This window comes from Ambystoma mexicanum, chromosome 2q (assembly GCF_040938575.1).
Source record: "Ambystoma mexicanum isolate Mex_15411 chromosome 2q, UKY_AmexF1_1, whole genome shotgun sequence".
NCBI lineage: Eukaryota > Metazoa > Chordata > Amphibia > Caudata > Ambystomatidae > Ambystoma > Ambystoma mexicanum.
The window spans coordinates 126,422,181-126,447,990 of record NC_090924.1 but is presented as its reverse complement, the minus strand read 5'-3'; the positions used below and the strand labels follow the sequence as shown (position 1 = coordinate 126,447,990).

General features: G+C 47.4%; 23 non-coding genes across 23 annotated transcripts; all 23 read right to left on the bottom strand.

Annotated features, from left to right (window-relative positions):
- Positions 1–442: 442 nt before the first annotated feature.
- Positions 443–515, bottom strand: TRNAV-CAC (transfer RNA valine (anticodon CAC)). The gene has a single exon. It is a non-coding gene; the product is annotated as a tRNA-Val (tRNA).
- Positions 516–2,320: 1,805 nt separating this feature from the next.
- Positions 2,321–2,393, bottom strand: TRNAV-CAC (transfer RNA valine (anticodon CAC)). The gene has a single exon. It is a non-coding gene; the product is annotated as a tRNA-Val (tRNA).
- A 1,794-nt stretch (positions 2,394–4,187) lies between these two features.
- Positions 4,188–4,260, bottom strand: TRNAV-CAC (transfer RNA valine (anticodon CAC)). Its single transcript has one exon. It is a non-coding gene; the product is annotated as a tRNA-Val (tRNA).
- Positions 4,261–6,560: 2,300 nt separating this feature from the next.
- TRNAP-UGG (transfer RNA proline (anticodon UGG)) lies at positions 6,561–6,632 on the bottom strand. Its single transcript has one exon. It is a non-coding gene; the product is annotated as a tRNA-Pro (tRNA).
- Positions 6,633–7,953: 1,321 nt separating this feature from the next.
- TRNAV-CAC (transfer RNA valine (anticodon CAC)) lies at positions 7,954–8,026 on the bottom strand. Its single transcript has one exon. It is a non-coding gene; the product is annotated as a tRNA-Val (tRNA).
- A 420-nt stretch (positions 8,027–8,446) lies between these two features.
- On the bottom strand, positions 8,447–8,518 carry TRNAP-UGG (transfer RNA proline (anticodon UGG)). The gene has a single exon. It is a non-coding gene; the product is annotated as a tRNA-Pro (tRNA).
- A 1,315-nt stretch (positions 8,519–9,833) lies between these two features.
- TRNAV-CAC (transfer RNA valine (anticodon CAC)) lies at positions 9,834–9,906 on the bottom strand. The gene has a single exon. It is a non-coding gene; the product is annotated as a tRNA-Val (tRNA).
- A 420-nt stretch (positions 9,907–10,326) lies between these two features.
- On the bottom strand, positions 10,327–10,398 carry TRNAP-UGG (transfer RNA proline (anticodon UGG)). Its single transcript has one exon. It is a non-coding gene; the product is annotated as a tRNA-Pro (tRNA).
- A 1,315-nt stretch (positions 10,399–11,713) lies between these two features.
- On the bottom strand, positions 11,714–11,786 carry TRNAV-CAC (transfer RNA valine (anticodon CAC)). Its single transcript has one exon. It is a non-coding gene; the product is annotated as a tRNA-Val (tRNA).
- A 1,803-nt stretch (positions 11,787–13,589) lies between these two features.
- On the bottom strand, positions 13,590–13,662 carry TRNAV-CAC (transfer RNA valine (anticodon CAC)). The gene has a single exon. It is a non-coding gene; the product is annotated as a tRNA-Val (tRNA).
- A 420-nt stretch (positions 13,663–14,082) lies between these two features.
- TRNAP-UGG (transfer RNA proline (anticodon UGG)) lies at positions 14,083–14,154 on the bottom strand. The gene has a single exon. It is a non-coding gene; the product is annotated as a tRNA-Pro (tRNA).
- Positions 14,155–15,473: 1,319 nt separating this feature from the next.
- Positions 15,474–15,546, bottom strand: TRNAV-CAC (transfer RNA valine (anticodon CAC)). Its single transcript has one exon. It is a non-coding gene; the product is annotated as a tRNA-Val (tRNA).
- A 420-nt stretch (positions 15,547–15,966) lies between these two features.
- Positions 15,967–16,038, bottom strand: TRNAP-UGG (transfer RNA proline (anticodon UGG)). Its single transcript has one exon. It is a non-coding gene; the product is annotated as a tRNA-Pro (tRNA).
- Positions 16,039–17,353: 1,315 nt separating this feature from the next.
- On the bottom strand, positions 17,354–17,426 carry TRNAV-CAC (transfer RNA valine (anticodon CAC)). The gene has a single exon. It is a non-coding gene; the product is annotated as a tRNA-Val (tRNA).
- Positions 17,427–17,846: 420 nt separating this feature from the next.
- TRNAP-UGG (transfer RNA proline (anticodon UGG)) lies at positions 17,847–17,918 on the bottom strand. The gene has a single exon. It is a non-coding gene; the product is annotated as a tRNA-Pro (tRNA).
- A 1,315-nt stretch (positions 17,919–19,233) lies between these two features.
- TRNAV-CAC (transfer RNA valine (anticodon CAC)) lies at positions 19,234–19,306 on the bottom strand. Its single transcript has one exon. It is a non-coding gene; the product is annotated as a tRNA-Val (tRNA).
- Positions 19,307–19,726: 420 nt separating this feature from the next.
- Positions 19,727–19,798, bottom strand: TRNAR-UCG (transfer RNA arginine (anticodon UCG)). Its single transcript has one exon. It is a non-coding gene; the product is annotated as a tRNA-Arg (tRNA).
- A 1,315-nt stretch (positions 19,799–21,113) lies between these two features.
- Positions 21,114–21,186, bottom strand: TRNAV-CAC (transfer RNA valine (anticodon CAC)). The gene has a single exon. It is a non-coding gene; the product is annotated as a tRNA-Val (tRNA).
- A 420-nt stretch (positions 21,187–21,606) lies between these two features.
- On the bottom strand, positions 21,607–21,678 carry TRNAP-UGG (transfer RNA proline (anticodon UGG)). The gene has a single exon. It is a non-coding gene; the product is annotated as a tRNA-Pro (tRNA).
- A 1,315-nt stretch (positions 21,679–22,993) lies between these two features.
- TRNAV-CAC (transfer RNA valine (anticodon CAC)) lies at positions 22,994–23,066 on the bottom strand. The gene has a single exon. It is a non-coding gene; the product is annotated as a tRNA-Val (tRNA).
- Positions 23,067–23,486: 420 nt separating this feature from the next.
- Positions 23,487–23,558, bottom strand: TRNAP-UGG (transfer RNA proline (anticodon UGG)). Its single transcript has one exon. It is a non-coding gene; the product is annotated as a tRNA-Pro (tRNA).
- Positions 23,559–24,873: 1,315 nt separating this feature from the next.
- Positions 24,874–24,946, bottom strand: TRNAV-CAC (transfer RNA valine (anticodon CAC)). Its single transcript has one exon. It is a non-coding gene; the product is annotated as a tRNA-Val (tRNA).
- Positions 24,947–25,366: 420 nt separating this feature from the next.
- TRNAP-UGG (transfer RNA proline (anticodon UGG)) lies at positions 25,367–25,438 on the bottom strand. The gene has a single exon. It is a non-coding gene; the product is annotated as a tRNA-Pro (tRNA).
- Between the last annotated feature and the right edge of the window lie 372 nt (positions 25,439–25,810).

Below are 25,810 nucleotides of genomic sequence, written 5' to 3'. Positions count from 1 at the left end.
CTTTCTCGGGCCAGAGAAAGCCAGGGAATCACTGTACCGGCAAGTGCATTTCTTACAACTGGTAATCCCTCAGAACACAGAAATGAAGAAGCTGTATATGAAAATGTATTATTTCTTTGGTACACTAACCTATGTAACTAATATGGACCATTTCAGAGGACGGAGCGGACCCAACTGTGATCCCAGAGACCCAAATACCCAGCAGTAGGGAAAATAAATCCTCTCTGTGCTCTGCAACATTACATACACAAAATGCAAGCGCGTGCATTTTTTTATTGGCCCCATATACAGAATACATGTGAGGATGCTTGCCTTCCCAGTGTATTTCTCAAGCTCTTGAGAGCATATGCTATTTCCATGGGAACGCAAATAAGTTCATACTTTACATTTGTGTGTGACAAAAGGGGAAAAAAACTATTTTGTGTAAAATGCCAGCAGAGAGTGTTTCTGCCCGGTCTCGAACCGGGGACCTTTCGCGTGTGAGGCAAACGTGATAACCACTACACTACAGAAACAGCTGCTTGCTCACCTTTGTAGGGACTGGGAGAACAGGTGCAAAGGGCAGTGCAAGTGGACCTGCTTAAAGACTAATCAAATGCCTTGCGCCTGAAGCTCACACAATCCAGCCTAAAACATACGTCCTATCAAGCATGCGCACATATACAAGTATGCCAGCTGAGGGCCTATGCAGCGTACAGAGGGAAGGACATATTTCCACTTTGAGATCGGACGGCCAAAACTCACAAGCAAATCAAGGAATGTTACTGAGAGCTAACAGAGAACACAAAGTGCTTGTCGCAAGGACATGGCACGCAAAGAGGTTCAGGAAGTGAATTGTTCATCGACTACTGCTTACCGAGAAAACCAGAGAGTCTGTCCAATGAAAATAACATTGAAAAAACAAAAAAAAGGAGCTCAAGTTAACCACCTTGATTGGGCTCGTCCGGGATTTGAACCCGGGACCTCTCATACCCCTAGACCAACGAGCCACGGTCCTTTGAGCATTTGACGGAATTGTCCTCAGCGTTTGCACCCCCCTTAGGATTCGAGGCCAAGAATGCCTATTCCTGAAGTTTGTTCCTGCCGCTGAAAGCCTTGTCGGTGTATGAGCCAAATGAATGCCCCAGTCGGCACGCTCTGACTGTCTTCACAGGTCTCCTCCTCATCCCGAAGGTTGGTGGCCCATTGACATCAGGGTGGAAGGTGCTTGCGATACACTGTTCCTTCCTTCCTTCCTTCCTTCCTTCCTTCCTTCCTTCCTTTATTCCTCTTATGCTGTTTATGTAATAAGAGGGGACGATACACAGAAGAGAGAAAGTGGCCCAACACACTAGACTAGCAGTCTTCTGATCAATCTGCAGCTGGCAAGGTGGGGGAGAGCCTTTATTTTGCACCTGCTGGGATCTGCATTGGCAGAAGCTCTGAGGGCTGGGCCTTTCCTTTTGCCTGTAAAAACAAAAAGCAGCCCTCCTCCCTCCAGCCCTGAGAGCATGGGCGTGACACTGGAAAAAGCAGCATCTCCCCTTTGGTAAAGATGACCATTGCACAGCTGCTCACTCAGAGCTCGATCGTGCTCGATCAGGCGAGATATATTTAGGTCACCAGCAAAGTCTGTTCTCTTTTCTTGCGTAGGGTGAGCATTCACAGAGCCCAGCTTCGTTGACAAGAGTGCAAAAGGTGTATACTAAAAGCTTTCTGCTTTACTTGAGCGCCATGGCCGTTATTATATTTTGGCTGCTCCAAGCAATCTCTGTCCAGCCGATGCAAATTTCCAGCTCAAATTTTCCCAGCACTCAAAAAGTCCCTCCTCCCGCCAGCTCTGCTTTCAGGAAGTTCAGCAGAAGCAGTCCAACTTCTGTTCCCACTTCAGAGGAAAAGCTTTCTCGGGCCAGAGAAAGCCAGGGAATCACTGTACCGGCAAGTGCATTTCTTACAACTGGTAATCCCTCAGAACACAGAAATGAAGAAGCTGTATATGAAAATGTATTATTTCTTTGGTACACTAACCTATGTAACTAATATGGACCATTTCAGAGGACGGAGCGGACCCAACTGTGATCCCAGAGACCCAAATACCCAGCAGTAGGGAAAATAAATCCTCTCTGTGCTCTGCAACATTACATACACAAAATGCAAGCGCGTGCATTTTTTTATTGGCCCCATATACAGAATACATGTGAGGATGCTTGCCTTCCCAGTGTATTTCTCAAGCTCTTGAGAGCATATGCTATTTCCATGGGAACGCAAATAAGTTCATACTTTACATTTGTGTGTGACAAAAGGGGAAAAAAACTATTTTGTGTAAAATGCCAGCAGAGAGTGTTTCTGCCCGGTCTCGAACCGGGGACCTTTCGCGTGTGAGGCGAACGTGATAACCACTACACTACAGAAACAGCTGCTTGCTCACCTTTGTAGGGACTGGGAGAACAGGTGCAAAGGGCAGTGCAAGTGGACCTGCTTAAAGACTAATCAAATGCCTTGCGCCTGAAGCTCACACAATCCAGCCTAAAACATACGTCCTATCAAGCATGCGCACATATACAAGTATGCCAGCTGAGGGCCTATGCAGCGTACAGAGGGAAGGACATATTTCCACTTTGAGATCGGACGGCCAAAACTCACAAGCAAATCAAGGAATGTTACTGAGAGCTAACAGAGAACACAAAGTGCTTGTCGCAAGGACATGGCACGCAAAGAGGTTCAGGAAGTGAATTGTTCATCGACTACTGCTTACCGAGAAAACCAGAGAGTCTGTCCAATGAAAATAACATTGAAAAAACAAAAAAAAGGAGCTCAAGTTAACCACCTTGATTGGGCTCGTCCGGGATTTGAACCCGGGACCTCTCGCACCCAACCCCTAGACCAACGAGCCACGGTCCTTTGAGCATTTGACGGAATTGTCCTCAGTGTTTGCACCCCCCTTAGGATTCGAGGCCAAGAATGCCTATTCCTGAAGTTTGTTCCTGCCGCTGAAAGCCTTGTCGGTGTATGAGCCAAATGAATGCCCCAGTCGGCACGCTCTGACTGTCTTCACAGGTCTCCTCCTCATCCCGAAGGTTGGTGGCCCATTGACATCAGGGTGGAAGGTGCTTGCGATACACTGTTCCTTCCTTCCTTCCTTCCTTCCTTTATTCCTCTTATGCTGTTTATGTAATAAGAGGGGACGATACACAGAAGAGAGAAAGTGGCCCAACACACTAGACTAGCAGTCTTCTGATCAATCTGCAGCTGGCAAGGTGGGGGAGAGCCTTTATTTTGCACCTGCTGGGATCTGCATTGGCAGAAGCTCTGAGGGCTGGGCCTTTCCTTTTGCCTGTAAAAACAAAAAGCAGCCCTCCTCCCTCCAGCCCTGAGAGCATGGGCGTGACACTGGAAAAAGCAGCATCTCCCCTTTGGTAAAGATGACCATTGCACAGCTGCTCACTCAGAGCTCGATCGTGCTCGATCAGGCGAGATATATTTAGGTCACCAGCAAAGTCTGTTCTCTTTTCTTGCGTAGGGTGAGCATTCACAGAGCCCAGCTTCGTTGACAAGAGTGCAAAAGGTGTATACTAAAAGCTTTCTGCTTTACTTGAGCGCCATGGCCGTTATTATATTTTGGCTGCTCCAAGCAATCTCTGTCCAGCCGATGCAAATTTCCAGCTCAAATTTTCCCAGCACTCAAAAAGTCCCTCCTCCCGCCAGCTCTGCTTTCAGGAAGTTCAGCAGAAGCAGTCCAACTTCTGTTCCCACTTCAGAGGAAAAGCTTTCTCGGGCCAGAGAAAGCCAGGGAATCACTGTACCGGCAAGTGCATTTCTTACAACTGGTAATCCCTCAGAACACAGAAATGAAGAAGCTGTATATGAAAATGTATTATTTCTTTGGTACACTAACCTATGTAACTAATATGGACCATTTCAGAGGACGGAGCGGACCCAACTGTGATCCCAGAGACCCAAATACCCAGCAGTAGGGAAAATAAATCCTCTCTGTGCTCTGCAACATTACATACACAAAATGCAAGCGCGTGCATTTTTTTATTGGCCCCATATACAGAATACATGTGAGGATGCTTGCCTTCCCAGTGTATTTCTCAAGCTCTTGAGAGCATATGCTATTTCCATGGGAACGCAAATAAGTTCATACTTTACATTTGTGTGTGACAAAAGGGGAAAAAAACTATTTTGTGTAAAATGCCAGCAGAGAGTGTTTCTGCCCGGTCTCGAACCGGGGACCTTTCGCGTGTGAGGCGAACGTGATAACCACTACACTACAGAAACAGCTGCTTGCTCACCTTTGTAGGGACTGGGAGAACAGGTGCAAAGGGCAGTGCAAGTGGACCTGCTTAAAGACTAATCAAATGCCTTGCTCCTGAAGCTCACACAATCCAGCCTAAAACATACGTCCTATCAAGCATGCGCACATATACAAGTATGCCAGCTGAGGGCCTATGCAGCGTACAGAGGGAAGGACATATTTCCACTTTGAGATCGGACGGCCAAAACTCACAAGCAAATCAAGGAATGTTACTGAGAGCTAACAGAGAACACAAAGTGCTTGTCGCAAGGACATGGCACGCAAAGAGGTTCAGGAAGTGAATTGTTCATCGACTACTGCTTACCGAGAAAACCAGAGAGTCTGTCCAATGAAAATAACATTGAAAAAACAAAAAAAAGGAGCTCAAGTTAACCACCTTGATTGGGCTCGTCTGGGATTTGAACCCGGGACCTCTCGCACCCAAAGCGAGAATCATACTCCTAGACCAACGAGCCACGGTCCTTTGAGCATTTGACGGAATTGTCCTCAGCGTTTGCACCCCCCTTAGGATTCGAGGCCAAGAATGCCTATTCCTGAAGTTTGTTCCTGCCGCTGAAAGCCTTGTCGGTGTATGAGCCAAATGAATGCCCCAGTCGGCACGCTCTGACTGTCTTCACAGGTCTCCTCCTCATCCCGAAGGTTGGTGGCCCATTGACATCAGGGTGGAAGGTGCTTGCGATACACTGTTCCTTCCTTCCTTCCTTCCTTCCTTTATTCCTCTTATGCTGTTTATGTAATAAGAGGGGACGATACACAGAAGAGAGAAAGTGGCCCAACACACTAGACTAGCAGTCTTCTGATCAATCTGCAGCTGGCAAGGTGGGGGAGAGCCTTTATTTTGCACCTGCTGGGATCTGCATTGGCAGAAGCTCTGAGGGCTGGGCCTTTCCTTTTGCCTGTAAAAACAAAAAGCAGCCCTCCTCCCTCCAGCCCTGAGAGCATGGGCGTGACACTGGAAAAAGCAGCATCTCCCCTTTGGTAAAGATGACCATTGCACAGCTGCTCACTCAGAGCTCGATCGTGCTCGATCAGGCGAGATATATTTAGGTCACCAGCAAAGTCTGTTCTCTTTTCTTGCGTAGGGTGAGCATTCACAGAGCCCAGCTTCGTTGACAAGAGTGCAAAAGGTGTATACTAAAAGCTTTCTGCTTTACTTGAGCGCCATGGCCGTTATTATATTTTGGCTGCTCCAAGCAATCTCTGTCCAGCCGATGCAAATTTCCAGCTCAAATTTTCCCAGCACTCAAAAAGTCCCTCCTCCCGCCAGCTCTGCTTTCAGGAAGTTCAGCAGAAGCAGTCCAACTTCTGTTCCCACTTCAGAGGAAAAGCTTTCTCGGGCCAGAGAAAGCCAGGGAATCACTGTACCGGCAAGTGCATTTCTTACAACTGGTAATCCCTCAGAACACAGAAATGAAGAAGCTGTATATGAAAATGTATTATTTCTTTGGTACACTAACCTATGTAACTAATATGGACCATTTCAGAGGACGGAGCGGACCCAACTGTGATCCCAGAGACCCAAATACCCAGCAGTAGGGAAAATAAATCCTCTCTGTGCTCTGCAACATTACATACACAAAATGCAAGCGCGTGCATTTTTTTATTGGCCCCATATACAGAATACATGTGAGGATGCTTGCCTTCCCAGTGTATTTCTCAAGCTCTTGAGAGCATATGCTATTTCCATGGGAACGCAAATAAGTTCATACTTTACATTTGTGTGTGACAAAAGGGGAAAAAAACTATTTTGTGTAAAATGCCAGCAGAGAGTGTTTCTGCCCGGTCTCGAACCGGGGACCTTTCGCGTGTGAGGGGAACGTGATAACCACTACACTACAGAAACAGCTGCTTGCTCACCTTTGTAGGGACTGGGAGAACAGGTGCAAAGGGCAGTGCAAGTGGACCTGCTTAAAGACTAATCAAATGCCTTGCGCCTGAAGCTCACACAATCCAGCCTAAAACATACGTCCTATCAAGCATGCGCACATATACAAGTATGCCAGCTGAGGGCCTATGCAGCGTACAGAGGGAAGGACATATTTCCACTTTGAGATCGGACGGCCAAAACTCACAAGCAAATCAAGGAATGTTACTGAGAGCTAACAGAGAACACAAAGTGCTTGTCGCAAGGACATGGCACGCAAAGAGGTTCAGGAAGTGAATTGTTCATCGACTACTGCTTACCGAGAAAACCAGAGAGTCTGTCCAATGAAAATAACATTGAAAAAACAAAAAAAAGGAGCTCAAGTTAACCACCTTGATTGGGCTCGTCCGGGATTTGAACCCGGGACCTCTCGCACCCAAAGCGAGAATCATACCCCTAGACCAACGAGCCACGGTCCTTTGAGCATTTGACGGAATTGTCCTCAGCGTTTGCACCCCCCTTAGGATTCGAGGCCAAGAATGCCTATTCCTAAAGTTTGTTCCTGCCGCTGAAAGCCTTGTCGGTGTATGAGCCAAATGAATGCCCCAGTCGGCACGCTCTGACTGTCTTCACAGGTCTCCTCCTCATCCCGAAGGTTGGTGGCCCATTGACATCAGGGTGGAAGGTGCTTGCGATACACTGTTCCTTCCTTCCTTCCTTCCTTCCTTTATTCCTCTTATGCTGTTTATGTAATAAAAGGGGACGATACACAGAAGAGAGAAAGTGGCCCAACACACTAGACTAGCAGTCTTCTGATCAATCTGCAGCTGGCAAGGTGGGGGAGAGCCTTTATTTTGCACCTGCTGGGATCTGCATTGGCAGAAGCTCTGAGGGCTGGGCCTTTCCTTTTGCCTGTAAAAACAAAAAGCAGCCCTCCTCCCTCCAGCCCTGAGAGCATGGGCGTGACACTGGAAAAAGCAGCATCTCCCCTTTGGTAAAGATGACCATTGCACAGCTGCTCACTCAGAGCTCGATCGTGCTCGATCAGGCGAGATATATTTAGGTCACCAGCAAAGTCTGTTCTCTTTTCTTGCGTAGGGTGAGCATTCACAGAGCCCAGCTTCGTTGACAAGAGTGCAAAAGGTGTATACTAAAAGCTTTCTGCTTTACTTGAGCGCCATGGCCGTTATTATATTTTGGCTGCTCCAAGCAATCTCTGTCCAGCCGATGCAAATTTCCAGCTCAAATTTTCCCAGCACTCAAAAAGTCCCTCCTCCCGCCAGCTCTGCTTTCAGGAAGTTCAGCAGAAGCAGTCCAACTTCTGTTCCCACTTCAGAGGAAAAGCTTTCTCGGGCCAGAGAAAGCCAGGGAATCACTGTACCGGCAAGTGCATTTCTTACAACTGGTAATCCCTCAGAACACAGAAATGAAGAAGCTGTATATGAAAATGTATTATTTCTTTGGTACACTAACCTATGTAACTAATATGGACCATTTCAGAGGACGGAGCGGACCCAACTGTGATCCCAGAGACCCAAATACCCAGCAGTAGGGAAAATAAATCCTCTCTGTGCTCTGCAACATTACATACACAAAATGCAAGCGCGTGCATTTTTTTATTGGCCCCATATACAGATACATAATACATGTGAGGATGCTTGCCTTCCCAGTGTATTTCTCAAGCTCTTGAGAGCATATGCTATTTCCATGGGAACGCAAATAAGTTCATACTTTACATTTGTGTGTGACAAAAGGGGAAAAAAACTATTTTGTGTAAAATGCCAGCAGAGAGTGTTTCTGCCCGGTCTCGAACCGGGGACCTTTCGCGTGTGAGGCGAACGTGATAACCACTACACTACAGAAACAGCTGCTTGCTCACCTTTGTAGGGACTGGGAGAACAGGTGCAAAGGGCAGTGCAAGTGGACCTGCTTAAAGACTAATCAAATGCCTTGCGCCTGAAGCTCACACAATCCAGCCTAAAACATACGTCCTATCAAGCATGCGCACATATACAAGTATGCCAGCTGAGGGCCTATGCAGCGTACAGAGGGAAGGACATATTTCCACTTTGAGATCGGACGGCCAAAACTCACAAGCAAATCAAGGAATGTTACTGAGAGCTAACAGAGAACACAAAGTGCTTGTCGCAAGGACTTGGCACGCAAAGAGGTTCAGGAAGTGAATTGTTCATCGACTACTGCTTACCGAGAAAACCAGAGAGTCTGTCCAATGAAAATAACATTGAAAAAACAAAAAAAAGGAGCTCAAGTTAACCACCTTGATTGGGCTCGTCCGGGATTTGAACCCGGGACCTCTCGCACCCAAAGCGAGAATCATACCCCTAGACCAACGAGCCACGGTCCTTTGAGCATTTGACGGAATTGTCCTCAGCGTTTGCACCCCCCTTAGGATTCGAGGCCAAGAATGCCTATTCCTGAAGTTTGTTCCTGCCGCTGAAAGCCTTGTCGGTGTATGAGCCAAATGAATGCCCCAGTCGGCACGCTCTGACTGTCTTCACAGGTCTCCTCCTCATCCCGAAGGTTGGTGGCCCATTGACATCAGGGTGGAAGGTGCTTGCGATACACTGTTCCTTCCTTCCTTCCTTCCTTCCTTTATTCCTCTTATGCTGTTTATGTAATAAGAGGGGACGATACACAGAAGAGAGAAAGTGGCCCAACACACTAGACTAGCAGTCTTCTGATCAATCTGCAGCTGGCAAGGTGGGGGAGAGCCTTTATTTTGCACCTGCTGGGATCTGCATTGGCAGAAGCTCTGAGGGCTGGGCCTTTCCTTTTGCCTGTAAAAACAAAAAGCAGCCCTCCTCCCTCCAGCCCTGAGAGCATGGGCGTGACACTGGAAAAAGCAGCATCTCCCCTTTGGTAAAGATGACCATTGCACAGCTGCTCACTCAGAGCTCGATCGTGCTCGATCAGGCGAGATATATTTAGGTCACCAGCAAAGTCTGTTCTCTTTTCTTGCGTAGGGTGAGCATTCACAGAGCCCAGCTTCGTTGACAAGAGTGCAAAAGGTGTATACTAAAAGCTTTCTGCTTTACTTGAGCGCCATGGCCGTTATTATATTTTGGCTGCTCCAAGCAATCTCTGTCCAGCCGATGCAAATTTCCAGCTCAAATTTTCCCAGCACTCAAAAAGTCCCTCCTCCCGCCAGCTCTGCTTTCAGGAAGTTCAGCAGAAGCAGTCCAACTTCTGTTCCCACTTCAGAGGAAAAGCTTTCTCGGGCCAGAGAAAGCCAGGGAATCACTGTACCGGCAAGTGCATTTCTTACAACTGGTAATCCCTCAGAACACAGAAATGAAGAAGCTGTATATGAAAATGTATTATTTCTTTGGTACACTAACCTATGTAACTAATATGGACCATTTCAGAGGACGGAGCGGACCCAACTGTGATCCCAGAGACCCAAATACCCAGCAGTAGGGAAAATAAATCCTCTCTGTGCTCTGCAACATTACATACACAAAATGCAAGCGCGTGCATTTTTTTATTGGCCCCATATACAGAATACATGTGAGGATGCTTGCCTTCCCAGTGTATTTCTCAAGCTCTTGAGAGCATATGCTATTTCCATGGGAACGCAAATAAGTTCATACTTTACATTTGTGTGTGACAAAAGGGGAAAAAAACTATTTTGTGTAAAATGCCAGCAGAGAGTGTTTCTGCCCGGTCTCGAACCGGGGACCTTTCGCGTGTGAGGCGAACGTGATAACCACTACACTACAGAAACAGCTGCTTGCTCACCTTTGTAGGGACTGGGAGAACAGGTGCAAAGGGCAGTGCAAGTGGACCTGCTTAAAGACTAATCAAATGCCTTGCGCCTGAAGCTCACACAATCCAGCCTAAAACATACGTCCTATCAAGCATGCGCACATATACAAGTATGCCAGCTGAGGGCCTATGCAGCGTACAGAGGGAAGGACATATTTCCACTTTGAGATCGGACGGCCAAAACTCACAAGCAAATCAAGGAATGTTACTGAGAGCTAACAGAGAACACAAAGTGCTTGTCGCAAGGACATGGCACGCAAAGAGGTTCAGGAAGTGAATTGTTCATCGACTACTGCTTACCGAGAAAACCAGAGAGTCTGTCCAATGAAAATAACATTGAAAAAACAAAAAAAAGGAGCTCAAGTTAACCACCTTGATTGGGCTCGTCCGGGATTTGAACCCGGGACCTCTCGCACCCAAAGCGAGAATCATACCCCTAGACCAACGAGCCACGGTCCTTTGAGCATTTGACGGAATTGTCCTCAGCGTTTGCACCCCCCTTAGGATTCGAGGCCAAGAATGCCTATTCCTGAAGTTTGTTCCTGCCGCTGAAAGCCTTGTCGGTGTATGAGCCAAATGAATGCCCCAGTCGGCACGCTCTGACTGTCTTCACAGGTCTCCTCCTCATCCCGAAGGTTGGTGGCCCATTGACATCAGGGTGGAAGGTGCTTGCGATACACTGTTCCTTCCTTCCTTCCTTCCTTCCTTTATTCCTCTTATGCTGTTTATGTAATAAGAGGGGACGATACACAGAAGAGAGAAAGTGGCCCAACACACTAGACTAGCAGTCTTCTGATCAATCTGCAGCTGGCAAGGTGGGGGAGAGCCTTTATTTTGCACCTGCTGGGATCTGCATTGGCAGAAGCTCTGAGGGCTGGGCCTTTCCTTTTGCCTGTAAAAACAAAAAGCAGCCCTCCTCCCTCCAGCCCTGAGAGCATGGGCGTGACACTGGAAAAAGCAGCATCTCCCCTTTGGTAAAGATGACCATTGCACAGCTGCTCACTCAGAGCTCGATCGTGCTCGATCAGGCGAGATATATTTAGGTCACCAGCAAAGTCTGTTCTCTTTTCTTGCGTAGGGTGAGCATTCACAGAGCCCAGCTTCGTTGACAAGAGTGCAAAAGGTGTATACTAAAAGCTTTCTGCTTTACTTGAGCGCCATGGCCGTTATTATATTTTGGCTGCTCCAAGCAATCTCTGTCCAGCCGATGCAAATTTCCAGCTCAAATTTTCCCAGCACTCAAAAAGTCCCTCCTCCCGCCAGCTCTGCTTTCAGGAAGTTCAGCAGAAGCAGTCCAACTTCTGTTCCCACTTCAGAGGAAAAGCTTTCTCGGGCCAGAGAAAGCCAGGGAATCACTGTACCGGCAAGTGCATTTCTTACAACTGGTAATCCCTCAGAACACAGAAATGAAGAAGCTGTATATGAAAATGTATTATTTCTTTGGTACACTAACCTATGTAACTAATATGGACCATTTCAGAGGACGGAGCGGACCCAACTGTGATCCCAGAGACCCAAATACCCAGCAGTAGGGAAAATAAATCCTCTCTGTGCTCTGCAACATTACATACACAAAATGCAAGCGCGTGCATTTTTTTATTGGCCCCATATACAGAATACATGTGAGGATGCTTGCCTTCCCAGTGTATTTCTCAAGCTCTTGAGAGCATATGCTATTTCCATGGGAACGCAAATAAGTTCATACTTTACATTTGTGTGTGACAAAAGGGGAAAAAAACTATTTTGTGTAAAATGCCAGCAGAGAGTGTTTCTGCCCGGTCTCGAACCGGGGACCTTTCGCGTGTGAGGCGAACGTGATAACCACTACACTACAGAAACAGCTGCTTGCTCACCTTTGTAGGGACTGGGAGAACAGGTGCAAAGGGCAGTGCAAGTGGACCTGCTTAAAGACTAATCAAATGCCTTGCGCCTGAAGCTCACACAATCCAGCCTAAAACATACGTCCTATCAAGCATGCGCACATATACAAGTATGCCAGCTGAGGGCCTATGCAGCGTACAGAGGGAAGGACATATTTCCACTTTGAGATCGGACGGCCAAAACTCACAAGCAAATCAAGGAATGTTACTGAGAGCTAACAGAGAACACAAAGTGCTTGTCGCAAGGACATGGCACGCAAAGAGGTTCAGGAAGTGAATTGTTCATCGACTACTGCTTACCGAGAAAACCAGAGAGTCTGTCCAATGAAAATAACATTGAAAAAACAAAAAAAAGGAGCTCAAGTTAACCACCTTGATTGGGCTCTTCCGGGATTTGAACCCGGGACCTCTCGCACCCAAAGCGAGAATCATACCCCTAGACCAACGAGCCACGGTCCTTTGAGCATTTGACGGAATTGTCCTCAGCGTTTGCACCCCCCTTAGGATTCGAGGCCAAGAATGCCTATTCCTGAAGTTTGTTCCTGCCGCTGAAAGCCTTGTCGGTGTATGAGCCAAATGAATGCCCCAGTCGGCACGCTCTGACTGTCTTCACAGGTCTCCTCCTCATCCCGAAGGTTGGTGGCCCATTGACATCAGGGTGGAAGGTGCTTGCGATACACTGTTCCTTCCTTCCTTCCTTCCTTTATTCCTCTTATGCTGTTTATGTAATAAGAGGGGACGATACACAGAAGAGAGAAAGTGGCCCAACACACTAGACTAGCAGTCTTCTGATCAATCTGCAGCTGGCAAGGTGGGGGAGAGCCTTTATTTTGCACCTGCTGGGATCTGCATTGGCAGAAGCTCTGAGGGCTGGGCCTTTCCTTTTGCCTGTAAAAACAAAAAGCAGCCCTCCTCCCTCCAGCCCTGAGAGCATGGGCGTGACACTGGAAAAAGCAGCATCTCCCCTTTGGTAAAGATGACCATTGCACAGCTGCTCACTCAGAGCTCGATCGTGCTCGATCAGGCGAGATATATTTAGGTCACCAGCAAAGTCTGTTCTCTTTTCTTGCGTAGGGTGAGCATTCACAGAGCCCAGCTTCGTTGACAAGAGTGCAAAAGGTGTATACTAAAAGCTTTCTGCTTTACTTGAGCGCCATGGCCGTTATTATATTTTGGCTGCTCCAAGCAATCTCTGTCCAGCCGATGCAAATTTCCAGCTCAAATTTTCCCAGCACTCAAAAAGTCCCTCCTCCCGCCAGCTCTGCTTTCAGGAAGTTCAGCAGAAGCAGTCCAACTTCTGTTCCCACTTCAGAGGAAAAGCTTTCTCGGGCCAGAGAAAGCCAGGGAATCACTGTACCGGCAAGTGCATTTCTTACAACTGGTAATCCCTCAGAACACAGAAATGAAGAAGCTGTATATGAAAATGTATTATTTCTTTGGTACACTAACCTATGTAACTAATATGGACCATTTCAGAGGACGGAGCGGACCCAACTGTGATCCCAGAGACCCAAATACCCAGCAGTAGGGAAAATAAATCCTCTCTGTGCTCTGCAACATTACATACACAAAATGCAAGCGCGTGCATTTTTTTATTGGCCCCATATACAGAATACATGTGAGGATGCTTGCCTTCCCAGTGTATTTCTCAAGCTCTTGAGAGCATATGCTATTTCCATGGGAACGCAAATAAGTTCATACTTTACATTTGTGTGTGACAAAAGGGGAAAAAAACTATTTTGTGTAAAATGCCAGCAGAGAGTGTTTCTGCCCGGTCTCGAACCGGGGACCTTTCGCGTGTGAGGCGAACGTGATAACCACTACACTACAGAAACAGCTGCTTGCTCACCTTTGTAGGGACTGGGAGAACAGGTGCAAAGGGCAGTGCAAGTGGACCTGCTTAAAGACTAATCAAATGCCTTGCGCCTGAAGCTCACACAATCCAGCCTAAAACATACGTCCTATCAAGCATGCGCACATATACAAGTATGCCAGCTGAGGGCCTATGCAGCGTACAGAGGGAAGGACATATTTCCACTTTGAGATCGGACGGCCAAAACTCACAAGCAAATCAAGGAATGTTACTGAGAGCTAACAGAGAACACAAAGTGCTTGTCGCAAGGACATGGCACGCAAAGAGGTTCAGGAAGTGAATTGTTCATCGACTACTGCTTACCGAGAAAACCAGAGAGTCTGTCCAATGAAAATAACATTGAAAAAACAAAAAAAAGGAGCTCAAGTTAACCACCTTGATTGGGCTCGTCCGGGATTTGAACCCGGGACCTCTCGCACCCAAAGCGAGAATCATACCCCTAGACCAACGAGCCACGGTCCTTTGAGCATTTGACGGAATTGTCCTCAGCGTTTGCACCCCCCTTAGGATTCGAGGCCAAGAATGCCTATTCCTGAAGTTTGTTCCTGCCGCTGAAAGCCTTGTCGGTGTATGAGCCAAATGAATGCCCCAGTCGTCACGCTCTGACTGTCTTCACAGGTCTCCTCCTCATCCCGAAGGTTGGTGGCCCATTGACATCAGGGTGGAAGGTGCTTGCGATACACTGTTCCTTCCTTCCTTCCTTCCTTCCTTCCTTTATTCCTCTTATGCTGTTTATGTAATAAGAGGGGACGATACACAGAAGAGAGAAAGTGGCCCAACACACTAGACTAGCAGTCTTCTGATCAATCTGCAGCTGGCAAGGTGGGGGAGAGCCTTTATTTTGCACCTGCTGGGATCTGCATTGGCAGAAGCTCTGAGGGCTGGGCCTTTCCTTTTGCCTGTAAAAACAAAAAGCAGCCCTCCTCCCTCCAGCCCTGAGAGCATGGGCGTGACACTGGAAAAAGCAGCATCTCCCCTTTGGTAAAGATGACCATTGCACAGCTGCTCACTCAGAGCTCGATCGTGCTCGATCAGGCGAGATATATTTAGGTCACCAGCAAAGTCTGTTCTCTTTTCTTGCGTAGGGTGAGCATTCACAGAGCCCAGCTTCGTTGACAAGAGTGCAAAAGGTGTATACTAAAAGCTTTCTGCTTTACTTGAGCGCCATGGCCGTTATTATATTTTGGCTGCTCCAAGCAATCTCTGTCCAGCCGATGCAAATTTCCAGCTCAAATTTTCCCAGCACTCAAAAAGTCCCTCCTCCCGCCAGCTCTGCTTTCAGGAAGTTCAGCAGAAGCAGTCCAACTTCTGTTCCCACTTCAGAGGAAAAGCTTTCTCGGGCCAGAGAAAGCCAGGGAATCACTGTACCGGCAAGTGCATTTCTTACAACTGGTAATCCCTCAGAACACAGAAATGAAGAAGCTGTATATGAAAATGTATTATTTCTTTGGTACACTAACCTATGTAACTAATATGGACCATTTCAGAGGACGGAGCGGACCCAACTGTGATCCCAGAGACCCAAATACCCAGCAGTAGGGAAAATAAATCCTCTCTGTGCTCTGCAACATTACATACACAAAATGCAAGCGCGTGCATTTTTTTATTGGCCCCATATACAGAATACATGTGAGGATGCTTGCCTTCCCAGTGTATTTCTCAAGCTCTTGAGAGCATATGCTATTTCCATGGGAACGCAAATAAGTTCATACTTTACATTTGTGTGTGACAAAAGGGGAAAAAAACTATTTTGTGTAAAATGCCAGCAGAGAGTGTTTCTGCCCGGTCTCGAACCGGGGACCTTTCGCGTGTGAGGCGAACGTGATAACCACTACACTACAGAAACAGCTGCTTGCTCACCTTTCTAGGGACTGGGAGAACAGGTGCAAAGGGCAGTGCAAGTGGACCTGCTTAAAGACTAATCAAATGCCTTGCGCCTGAAGCTCACACAATCCAGCCTAAAACATACGTCCTATCAAGCATGCGCACATATACAAGTATGCCAGCTGAGGGCCTATGCAGCGTACAGAGGGAAGGACATATTTCCACTTTGAGATCGGACGGCCAAAACTCACAAGCAAATCAAGGAATGTTACTGAGAGCTAACAGAGAACACAAAGTGCTTGTCGCAAGGACATGGCACGCAAAGAGGTTCAGGAAGTGAATTGTTCATCGACTACTGCTTACCGAGAAAACCAGAGAGTCTGTCCAATGAAAATAACATTGAAAAAACAAAAAAAAGGAGCTCAAGTTAACCACCTTGATTGGGCTCGTCCGGGATTTGAACCCGGGACCTCTCGCACCCAAAGCGAGAATCATACCCCTAGACCAACGAGCCACGGTCCTTTGAGCATTTGACGGAATTGTCCTCAGCGTTTGCACCCCCCTTAGGATTCGAGGCCAAGAATGCCTATTCCTGAAGTTTGTTCCTGCCGCTGAAAGCCTTGTCGGTGTATGAGCCAAATGAATGCCCCAGTCGGCACGCTCTGACTGTCTTCACAGGTCTCCTCCTCATCCCGAAGGTTGGTGGCCCATTGACATCAGGGTGGAAGGTGCTTGCGATACACTGTTCCTTCCTTCCTTCCTTCCTTCCTTTATTCCTCTTATGCTGTTTATGTAATAAGAGGGGACGATACACAGAAGAGAGAAAGTGGCCCAACACACTAGACTAGCAGTCTTCTGATCAATCTGCAGCTGGCAAGGTGGGGGAGAGCCTTTATTTTGCACCTGCTGGGATCTGCATTGGCAGAAGCTCTGAGGGCTGGGCCTTTCCTTTTGCCTGTAAAAACAAAAAGCAGCCCTCCTCCCTCCAGCCCTGAGAGCATGGGCGTGACACTGGAAAAAGCAGCATCTCCCCTTTGGTAAAGATGACCATTGCACAGCTGCTCACTCAGAGCTCGATCGTGCTCGATCAGGCGAGATATATTTAGGTCACCAGCAAAGTCTGTTCTCTTTTCTTGCGTAGGGTGAGCATTCACAGAGCCCAGCTTCGTTGACAAGAGTGCAAAAGGTGTATACTAAAAGCTTTCTGCTTTACTTGAGCGCCATGGCCGTTATTATATTTTGGCTGCTCCAAGCAATCTCTGTCCAGCCGATGCAAATTTCCAGCTCAAATTTTCCCAGCACTCAAAAAGTCCCTCCTCCCGCCAGCTCTGCTTTCAGGAAGTTCAGCAGAAGCAGTCCAACTTCTGTTCCCACTTCAGAGGAAAAGCTTTCTCGGGCCAGAGAAAGCCAGGGAATCACTGTACCGGCAAGTGCATTTCTTACAACTGGTAATCCCTCAGAACACAGAAATGAAGAAGCTGTATATGAAAATGTATTATTTCTTTGGTACACTAACCTATGTAACTAATATGGACCATTTCAGAGGACGGAGCGGACCCAAGTGTGATCCCAGAGACCCAAATACCCAGCAGTAGGGAAAATAAATCCTCTCTGTGCTCTGCAACATTACATACACAAAATGCAAGCGCGTGCATTTTTTTATTGGCCCCATATACAGAATACATGTGAGGATGCTTGCCTTCCCAGTGTATTTCTCAAGCTCTTGAGAGCATATGCTATTTCCATGAGAACGCAAATAAGTTCATACTTTACATTTGTGTGTGACAAAAGGGGAAAAAAACTATTTTGTGTAAAATGCCAGCAGAGAGTGTTTCTGCCCGGTCTCGAACCGGGGACCTTTCGCGTGTGAGGCGAACGTGATAACCACTACACTACAGAAACAGCTGCTTGCTCACCTTTGTAGGGACTGGGAGAACAGGTGCAAAGGGCAGTGCAAGTGGACCTGCTTAAAGACTAATCAAATGCCTTGCGCCTGAAGCTCACACAATCCAGCCTAAAACATACGTCCTATCAAGCATGCGCACATATACAAGTATGCCAGCTGAGGGCCTATGCAGCGTACAGAGGGAAGGACATATTTCCACTTTGAGATCGGACGGCCAAAACTCACAAGCAAATCAAGGAATGTTACTGAGAGCTAACAGAGAACACAAAGTGCTTGTCGCAAGGACATGGCACGCAAAGAGGTTCAGGAAGTGAATTGTTCATCGACTACTGCTTACCGAGAAAACCAGAGAGTCTGTCCAATGAAAATAACATTGAAAAAACAAAAAAAAGGAGCTCAAGTTAACCACCTTGATTGGGCTCGTCCGGGATTTGAACCCGGGACCTCTCGCACCCAAAGCGAGAACCATACCCCTAGACCAACGAGCCACGGTCCTTTGAGCATTTGACGGAATTGTCCTCAGCGTTTGCACCCCCCTTAGGATTCGAGGCCAAGAATGCCTATTCCTGAAGTTTGTTCCTGCCGCTGAAAGCCTTGTCGGTGTATGAGCCAAATGAATGCCCCAGTCGGCACGCTCTGACTGTCTTCACAGGTCTCCTCCTCATCCCGAAGGTTGGTGGCCCATTGACATCAGGGTGGAAGGTGCTTGCGATACACTGTTCCTTCCTTCCTTCCTTCCTTCCTTTATTCCTCTTATGCTGTTTATGTAATAAGAGGGGACGATACACAGAAGAGAGAAAGTGGCCCAACACACTAGACTAGCAGTCTTCTGATCAATCTGCAGCTGGCAAGGTGGGGGAGAGCCTTTATTTTGCACCTGCTGGGATCTGCATTGGCAGAAGCTCTGAGGGCTGGGCCTTTCCTTTTGCCTGTAAAAACAAAAAGCAGCCCTCCTCCCTCCAGCCCTGAGAGCATGGGCGTGACACTGGAAAAAGCAGCATCTCCCCTTTGGTAAAGATGACCATTGCACAGCTGCTCACTCAGAGCTCGATCGTGCTCGATCAGGCGAGATATATTTAGGTCACCAGCAAAGTCTGTTCTCTTTTCTTGCGTAGGGTGAGCATTCACAGAGCCCAGCTTCGTTGACAAGAGTGCAAAAGGTGTATACTAAAAGCTTTCTGCTTTACTTGAGCGCCATGGCCGTTATTATATTTTGGCTGCTCCAAGCAATCTCTGTCCAGCCGATGCAAATTTCCAACTCAAATTTTCCCAGCACTCAAAAAGTCCCTCCTCCCGCCAGCTCTGCTTTCAGGAAGTTCAGCAGAAGCAGTCCAACTTCTGTTCCCACTTCAGAGGAAAAGCTTTCTCGGGCCAGAGAAAGCCAGGGAATCACTGTACCGGCAAGTGCATTTCTTACAACTGGTAATCCCTCAGAACACAGAAATGAAGAAGCTGTATATGAAAATGTATTATTTCTTTGGTACACTAACCTATGTAACTAATATGGACCATTTCAGAGGACGGAGCGGACCCAACTGTGATCCCAGAGACCCAAATACCCAGCAGTAGGGAAAATAAATCCTCTCTGTGCTCTGCAACATTACATACACAAAATGCAAGCGCGTGCATTTTTTTATTGGCCCCATATACAGAATACATGTGAGGATGCTTGCCTTCCCAGTGTATTTCTCAAGCTCTTGAGAGCATATGCTATTTCCATGGGAACGCAAATAAGTTCATACTTTACATTTGTGTGTGACAAAAGGGGAAAAAAACTATTTTGTGTAAAATGCCAGCAGAGAGTGTTTCTGCCCGGTCTCGAACCGGGGACCTTTCGCGTGTGAGGCGAACGTGATAACCACTACACTACAGAAACAGCTGCTTGCTCACCTTTGTAGGGACTGGGAGAACAGGTGCAAAGGGCAGTGCAAGTGGACCTGCTTAAAGACTAATCAAATGCCTTGCGCCTGAAGCTCACACAATCCAGCCTAAAACATACGTCCTATCAAGCATGCGCACATATACAAGTATGCCAGCTGAGGGCCTATGCAGCGTACAGAGGGAAGGACATATTTCCACTTTGAGATCGGACGGCCAAAACTCACAAGCAAATCAAGGAATGTTACTGAGAGCTAACAGAGAACACAAAGTGCTTGTCGCAAGGACATGGCAGGCAAAGAGGTTCAGGAAGTGAATTGTTCATCGACTACTGCTTACCGAGAAAACCAGAGAGTCTGTCCAATGAAAATAACATTGAAAAAACAAAAAAAAGGAGCTCAAGTTAACCACCTTGATTGGGCTCGTCCGGGATTTGAACCCTGGACCTCTCGCACCGAAAGCGAGAATCATACCCCTAGACCAACGAGCCACGGTCCTTTGAGCATTTGACGGAATTGTCCTCAGCGTTTGCACCCCCCTTAGGATTCGAGGCCAAGAATGCCTATTCCTGAAGTTTGTTCCTGCCGCTGAAAGCCTTGTCGGTGTATGAGCCAAATGAATGCCCCAGTCGGCACGCTCTGACTGTCTTCACAGGTCTCCTCCTCATCCCGAAGGTTGGTGGCCCATTGACATCAGGGTGGAAGGTGCTTGCGATACACTGTTCCTTCCTTCCTTCCTTCCTTCCTTTATTCCTCTTATGCTGTTTATGTAATAAGAGGGGACGATACACAGAAGAGAGAAAGTGGCCCAACACACTAGACTAGCAGTCTTCTGATCAATCTGCAGCTGGCAAGGTGGGGGAGAGCCTTTATTTTGCACCTGCTGGGATCTGCATTGGCAGAAGCTCTGAGGGCTGGGCCTTTCCTTTTGCCTGTAAAAACAAAAAGCAGCCCTCCTCCCTCCAGCCCTGAGAGCATGGGCGTGACACTGGAAAAAGCAGCATCTCCCCTTTGGTAAAGATGACCATTGCACAGCTGCTCACTCAGAGCTCGATCGTGCTCGATCAGGCGAGATATATTTAGGTCACCAGCAAAGTCTGTTCTCTTTTCTTGCGTAGGGTGAGCATTCACAGAGCCCAGCTTCGTTGACAAGAGTGCAAAAGGTGTATACTAAAAGCTTTCTGCTTTACTTGAGCGCCATGGCCGTTATTATATTTTGGCTGCTCCAAGCAATCTCTGTCCAGCCGATGCAAATTTCCAGCTCAAATTTTCCCAGCACTCAAAAAGTCCCTCCTCCCGCCAGCTCTGCTTTCAGGAAGTTCAGCAGAAGCAGTCCAACTTCTGTTCCCACTTCAGAGGAAAAGCTTTCTCGGGCCAGAGAAAGCCAGGGAATCACTGTACCGGCAAGTGCATTTCTTACAACTGGTAATCCCTCAGAACACAGAAATGAAGAAGCTGTATATGAAAATGTATTATTTCTTTGGTACACTAACCTATGTAACTAATATGGACCATTTCAGAGGACGGAGCGGACCCAACTGTGATCCCAGAGACCCAAATACCCAGCAGTAGGGAAAATAAATCCTCTCTGTGCTCTGCAACATTACATACACAAAATGCAAGCGCGTGCATTTTTTTATTGGCCCCATATACAGAATACATGTGAGGATGCTTGCCTTCCCAGTGTATTTCTCAAGCTCTTGAGAGCATATGCTATTTCCATGGGAACGCAAATAAGTTCATACTTTACATTTGTGTGTGACAAAAGGGGAAAAAAACTATTTTGTGTAAAATGCCAGCAGAGAGTGTTTCTGCCCGGTCTCGAACCGGGGACCTTTCGCGTGTGAGGCGAACGTGATAACCACTACACTACAGAAACAGCTGCTTGCTCACCTTTCTAGGGACTGGGAGAACAGGTGCAAAGGGCAGTGCAAGTGGACCTGCTTAAAGACTAATCAAATGCCTTGCGCCTGAAGCTCACACAATCCAGCCTAAAACATACGTCCTATCAAGCATGCGCACATATACAAGTATGCCAGCTGAGGGCCTATGCAGCGTACAGAGGGAAGGACATATTTCCACTTTGAGATCGGACGGCCAAAACTCACAAGCAAATCAAGGAATGTTACTGAGAGCTAACAGAGAACACAAAGTGCTTGTCGCAAGGACATGGCACGCAAAGAGGTTCAGGAAGTGAATTGTTCATCGACTACTGCTTACCGAGAAAACCAGAGAGTCTGTCCAATGAAAATAACATTGAAAAAACAAAAAAAAGGAGCTCAAGTTAACCACCTTGATTGGGCTCGTCCGGGATTTGAACCCGGGACCTCTCGCACCCAAAGCGAGAATCATACCCCTAGACCAACGAGCCACGGTCCTTTGAGCATTTGACGGAATTGTCCTCAGCGTTTGCACCCCCCTTAGGATTCGAGGCCAAGAATGCCTATTCCTGAAGTTTGTTCCTGCCGCTGAAAGCCTTGTCGGTGTATGAGCCAAATGAATGCCCCAGTCGGCACGCTCTGACTGTCTTCACAGGTCTCCTCCTCATCCCGAAGGTTGGTGGCCCATTGACATCAGGGTGGAAGGTGCTTGCGATACACTGTTCCTTCCTTCCTTCCTTCCTTCCTTTATTCCTCTTATGCTGTTTATGTAATAAGAGGGGACGATACACAGAAGAGAGAAAGTGGCCCAACACACTAGACTAGCAGTCTTCTGATCAATCTGCAGCTGGCAAGGTGGGGGAGAGCCTTTATTTTGCACCTGCTGGGATCTGCATTGGCAGAAGCTCTGAGGGCTGGGCCTTTCCTTTTGCCTGTAAAAACAAAAAGCAGCCCTCCTCCCTCCAGCCCTGAGAGCATGGGCGTGACACTGGAAAAAGCAGCATCTCCCCTTTGGTAAAGATGACCATTGCACAGCTGCTCACTCAGAGCTCGATCGTGCTCGATCAGGCGAGATATATTTAGGTCACCAGCAAAGTCTGTTCTCTTTTCTTGCGTAGGGTGAGCATTCACAGAGCCCAGCTTCGTTGACAAGAGTGCAAAAGGTGTATACTAAAAGCTTTCTGCTTTACTTGAGCGCCATGGCCGTTATTATATTTTGGCTGCTCCAAGCAATCTCTGTCCAGCCGATGCAAATTTCCAGCTCAAATTTTCCCAGCACTCAAAAAGTCCCTCCTCCCGCCAGCTCTGCTTTCAGGAAGTTCAGCAGAAGCAGTCCAACTTCTGTTCCCACTTCAGAGGAAAAGCTTTCTCGGGCCAGAGAAAGCCAGGGAATCACTGTACCGGCAAGTGCATTTCTTACAACTGGTAATCCCTCAGAACACAGAAATGAAGAAGCTGTATATGAAAATGTATTATTTCTTTGGTACACTAACCTATGTAACTAATATGGACCATTTCAGAGGACGGAGCGGACCCAACTGTGATCCCAGAGACCCAAATACCCAGCAGTAGGGAAAATAAATCCTCTCTGTGCTCTGCAACATTACATACACAAAATGCAAGCGCGTGCATTTTTTTATTGGCCCCATATACAGAATACATGTGAGGATGCTTGCCTTCCCAGTGTATTTCTCAAGCTCTTGAGAGCATATGCTATTTCCATGGGAACGCAAATAAGTTCATACTTTACATTTGTGTGTGACAAAAGGGGAAAAAAACTATTTTGTGTAAAATGCCAGCAGAGAGTGTTTCTGCCCGGTCTCGAACCGGGGACCTTTCGCGTGTGAGGCGAACGTGATAACCACTACACTACAGAAACAGCTGCTTGCTCACCTTTGTAGGGACTGGGAGAACAGGTGCAAAGGGCAGTGCAAGTGGACCTGCTTAAAGACTAATCAAATGCCTTGCGCCTGAAGCTCACACAATCCAGCCTAAAACATACGTCCTATCAAGCATGCGCACATATACAAGTATGCCAGCTGAGGGCCTATGCAGCGTACAGAGGGAAGGACATATTTCCACTTTGAGATCGGACGGCCAAAACTCACAAGCAAATCAAGGAATGTTACTGAGAGCTAACAGAGAACACAAAGTGCTTGTCGCAAGGACATGGCACGCAAAGAGGTTCAGGAAGTGAATTGTTCATCGACTACTGCTTACCGAGAAAACCAGAGAGTCTGTCCAATGAAAATAACATTGAAAAAACAAAAAAAAGGAGCTCAAGTTAACCACCTTGATTGGGCTTGTCCGGGATTTGAACCCGGGACCTCTCGCACCCAAAGCGAGAATCATACCCCTAGACCAACGAGCCACGGTCCTTTGAGCATTTGACGGAATTGTCCTCAGTGTTTGCACCCCCCTTAGGATTCGAGGCCAAGAATGCCTATTCCTGAAGTTTGTTCCTGCCGCTGAAAGCCTTGTCGGTGTATGAGCCAAATGAATGCCCCAGTCGGCACGCTCTGACTGTCTTCACAGGTCTCCTCCTCACCCCGAAGGTTGGTGGCCCATTGACATCAGGGTGGAAGGTGCTTGCGATACACTGTTCCTTCCTTCCTTCCTTCCTTCCTTTATTCCTCTTATGCTGTTTATGTAATAAGAGGGGACGATACACAGAAGAGAGAAAGTGGCCCAACACACTAGACTAGCAGTCTTCTGATCAATCTGCAGCTGGCAAGGTGGGGGAGAGCCTTTATTTTGCACCTGCTGGGATCTGCATTGGCAGAAGCTCTGAGGGCTGGGCCTTTCCTTTTGCCTGTAAAAACAAAAAGCAGCCCTCCTCCCTCCAGCCCTGAGAGCATGGGCGTGACACTGGAAAAAGCAGCATCTCCCCTTTGGTAAAGATGACCATTGCACAGCTGCTCACTCAGAGCTCGATCGTGCTCGATCAGGCGAGATATATTTAGGTCACCAGCAAAGTCTATTCTCTTTTCTTGCGTAGGGTGAGCATTCACAGAGCCCAGCTTCGTTGACAAGAGTGCAAAAGGTGTATACTAAAAGCTTTCTGCTTTACTTGAGCGCCATGGCCGTTATTATATTTTGGCTGCTCCAAGCAATCTCTGTCCAGCCGATGCAAATTTCCAGCTCAAATTTTCCCAGCACTCAAAAAGTCCCTCCTCCCGCCAGCTCTGCTTTCAGGAAGTTCAGCAGAAGCAGTCCAACTTCTGTTCCCACTTCAGAGGAAAAGCTTTCTCGGGCCAGAGAAAGCCAGGGAATCACTGTACCGGCAAGTGCATTTCTTACAACTGGTAATCCCTCAGAACACAGAAATGAAGAAGCTGTATATGAAAATGTATTATTTCTTTGGTACACTAACCTATGTAACTAATATGGACCATTTCAGAGGACGGAGCGGACCCAACTGTGATCCCAGAGACCCAAATACCCAGCAGTAGGGAAAATAAATCCTCTCTGTGCTCTGCAACATTACATACACAAAATGCAAGCGCGTGCATTTTTTTATTGGCCCCATATACAGAATACATGTGAGGATGCTTGCCTTCCCAGTGTATTTCTCAAGCTCTTGAGAGCATATGCTATTTCCATGGGAACGCAAATAAGTTCATACTTTACATTTGTGTGTGACAAAAGGGGAAAAAAACTATTTTGTGTAAAATGCCAGCAGAGAGTGTTTCTGCCCGGTCTCGAACCGGGGACCTTTCGCGTGTGAGGCGAACGTGATAACCACTACACTACAGAAACAGCTGCTTGCTCACCTTTGTAGGGACTGGGAGAACAGGTGCAAAGGGCAGTGCAAGTGGACCTGCTTAAAGACTAATCAAATGCCTTGCGCCTGAAGCTCACACAATCCAGCCTAAAACATACGTCCTATCAAGCATGCGCACATATACAAGTATGCCAGCTGAGGGCCTATGCAGCGTACAGAGGGAAGGACATATTTCCACTTTGAGATCGGACGGCCAAAACTCACAAGCAAATCAAGGAATGTTACTGAGAGCTAACAGAGAACACAAAGTGCTTGTCGCAAGGACATGGCACGCAAAGAGGTTCAGGAAGTGAATTGTTCATCGACTACTGCTTACCGAGAAAACCAGAGAGTCTGTCCAATGAAAATAACATTGAAAAAACAAAAAAAAGGAGCTCAAGTTAACCACCTTGATTGGGCTCGTCCGGGATTTGAACCCGGGACCTCTCGCACCCAAAGCGAGAATCATACCCCTAGACCAACGAGCCACGGTCCTTTGAGCATTTGACGGAATTGTCCTCAGCGTTTGCACCCCCCTTAGGATTCGAGGCCAAGAATGCCTATTCCTGAAGTTTGTTCCTGCCGCTGAAAGCCTTGTCGGTGCATGAGCCAAATGAATGCCCCAGTCGGCACGCTCTGACTGTCTTCACAGGTCTCCTCCTCATCCCGAAGGTTGGTGGACCATTGACATCAGGGTGGAAGGTGCTTGCGATACACTGTTCCTTCCTTCCTTCCTTCCTTCCTTCCTTCCTTTATTCCTCTTATGCTGTTTATGTAATAAGAGGGGACGATACACAGAAGAGAGAAAGTGGCCCAACACACTAGACTAGCAGTCTTCTGATCAATCTGCAGCTGGCAAG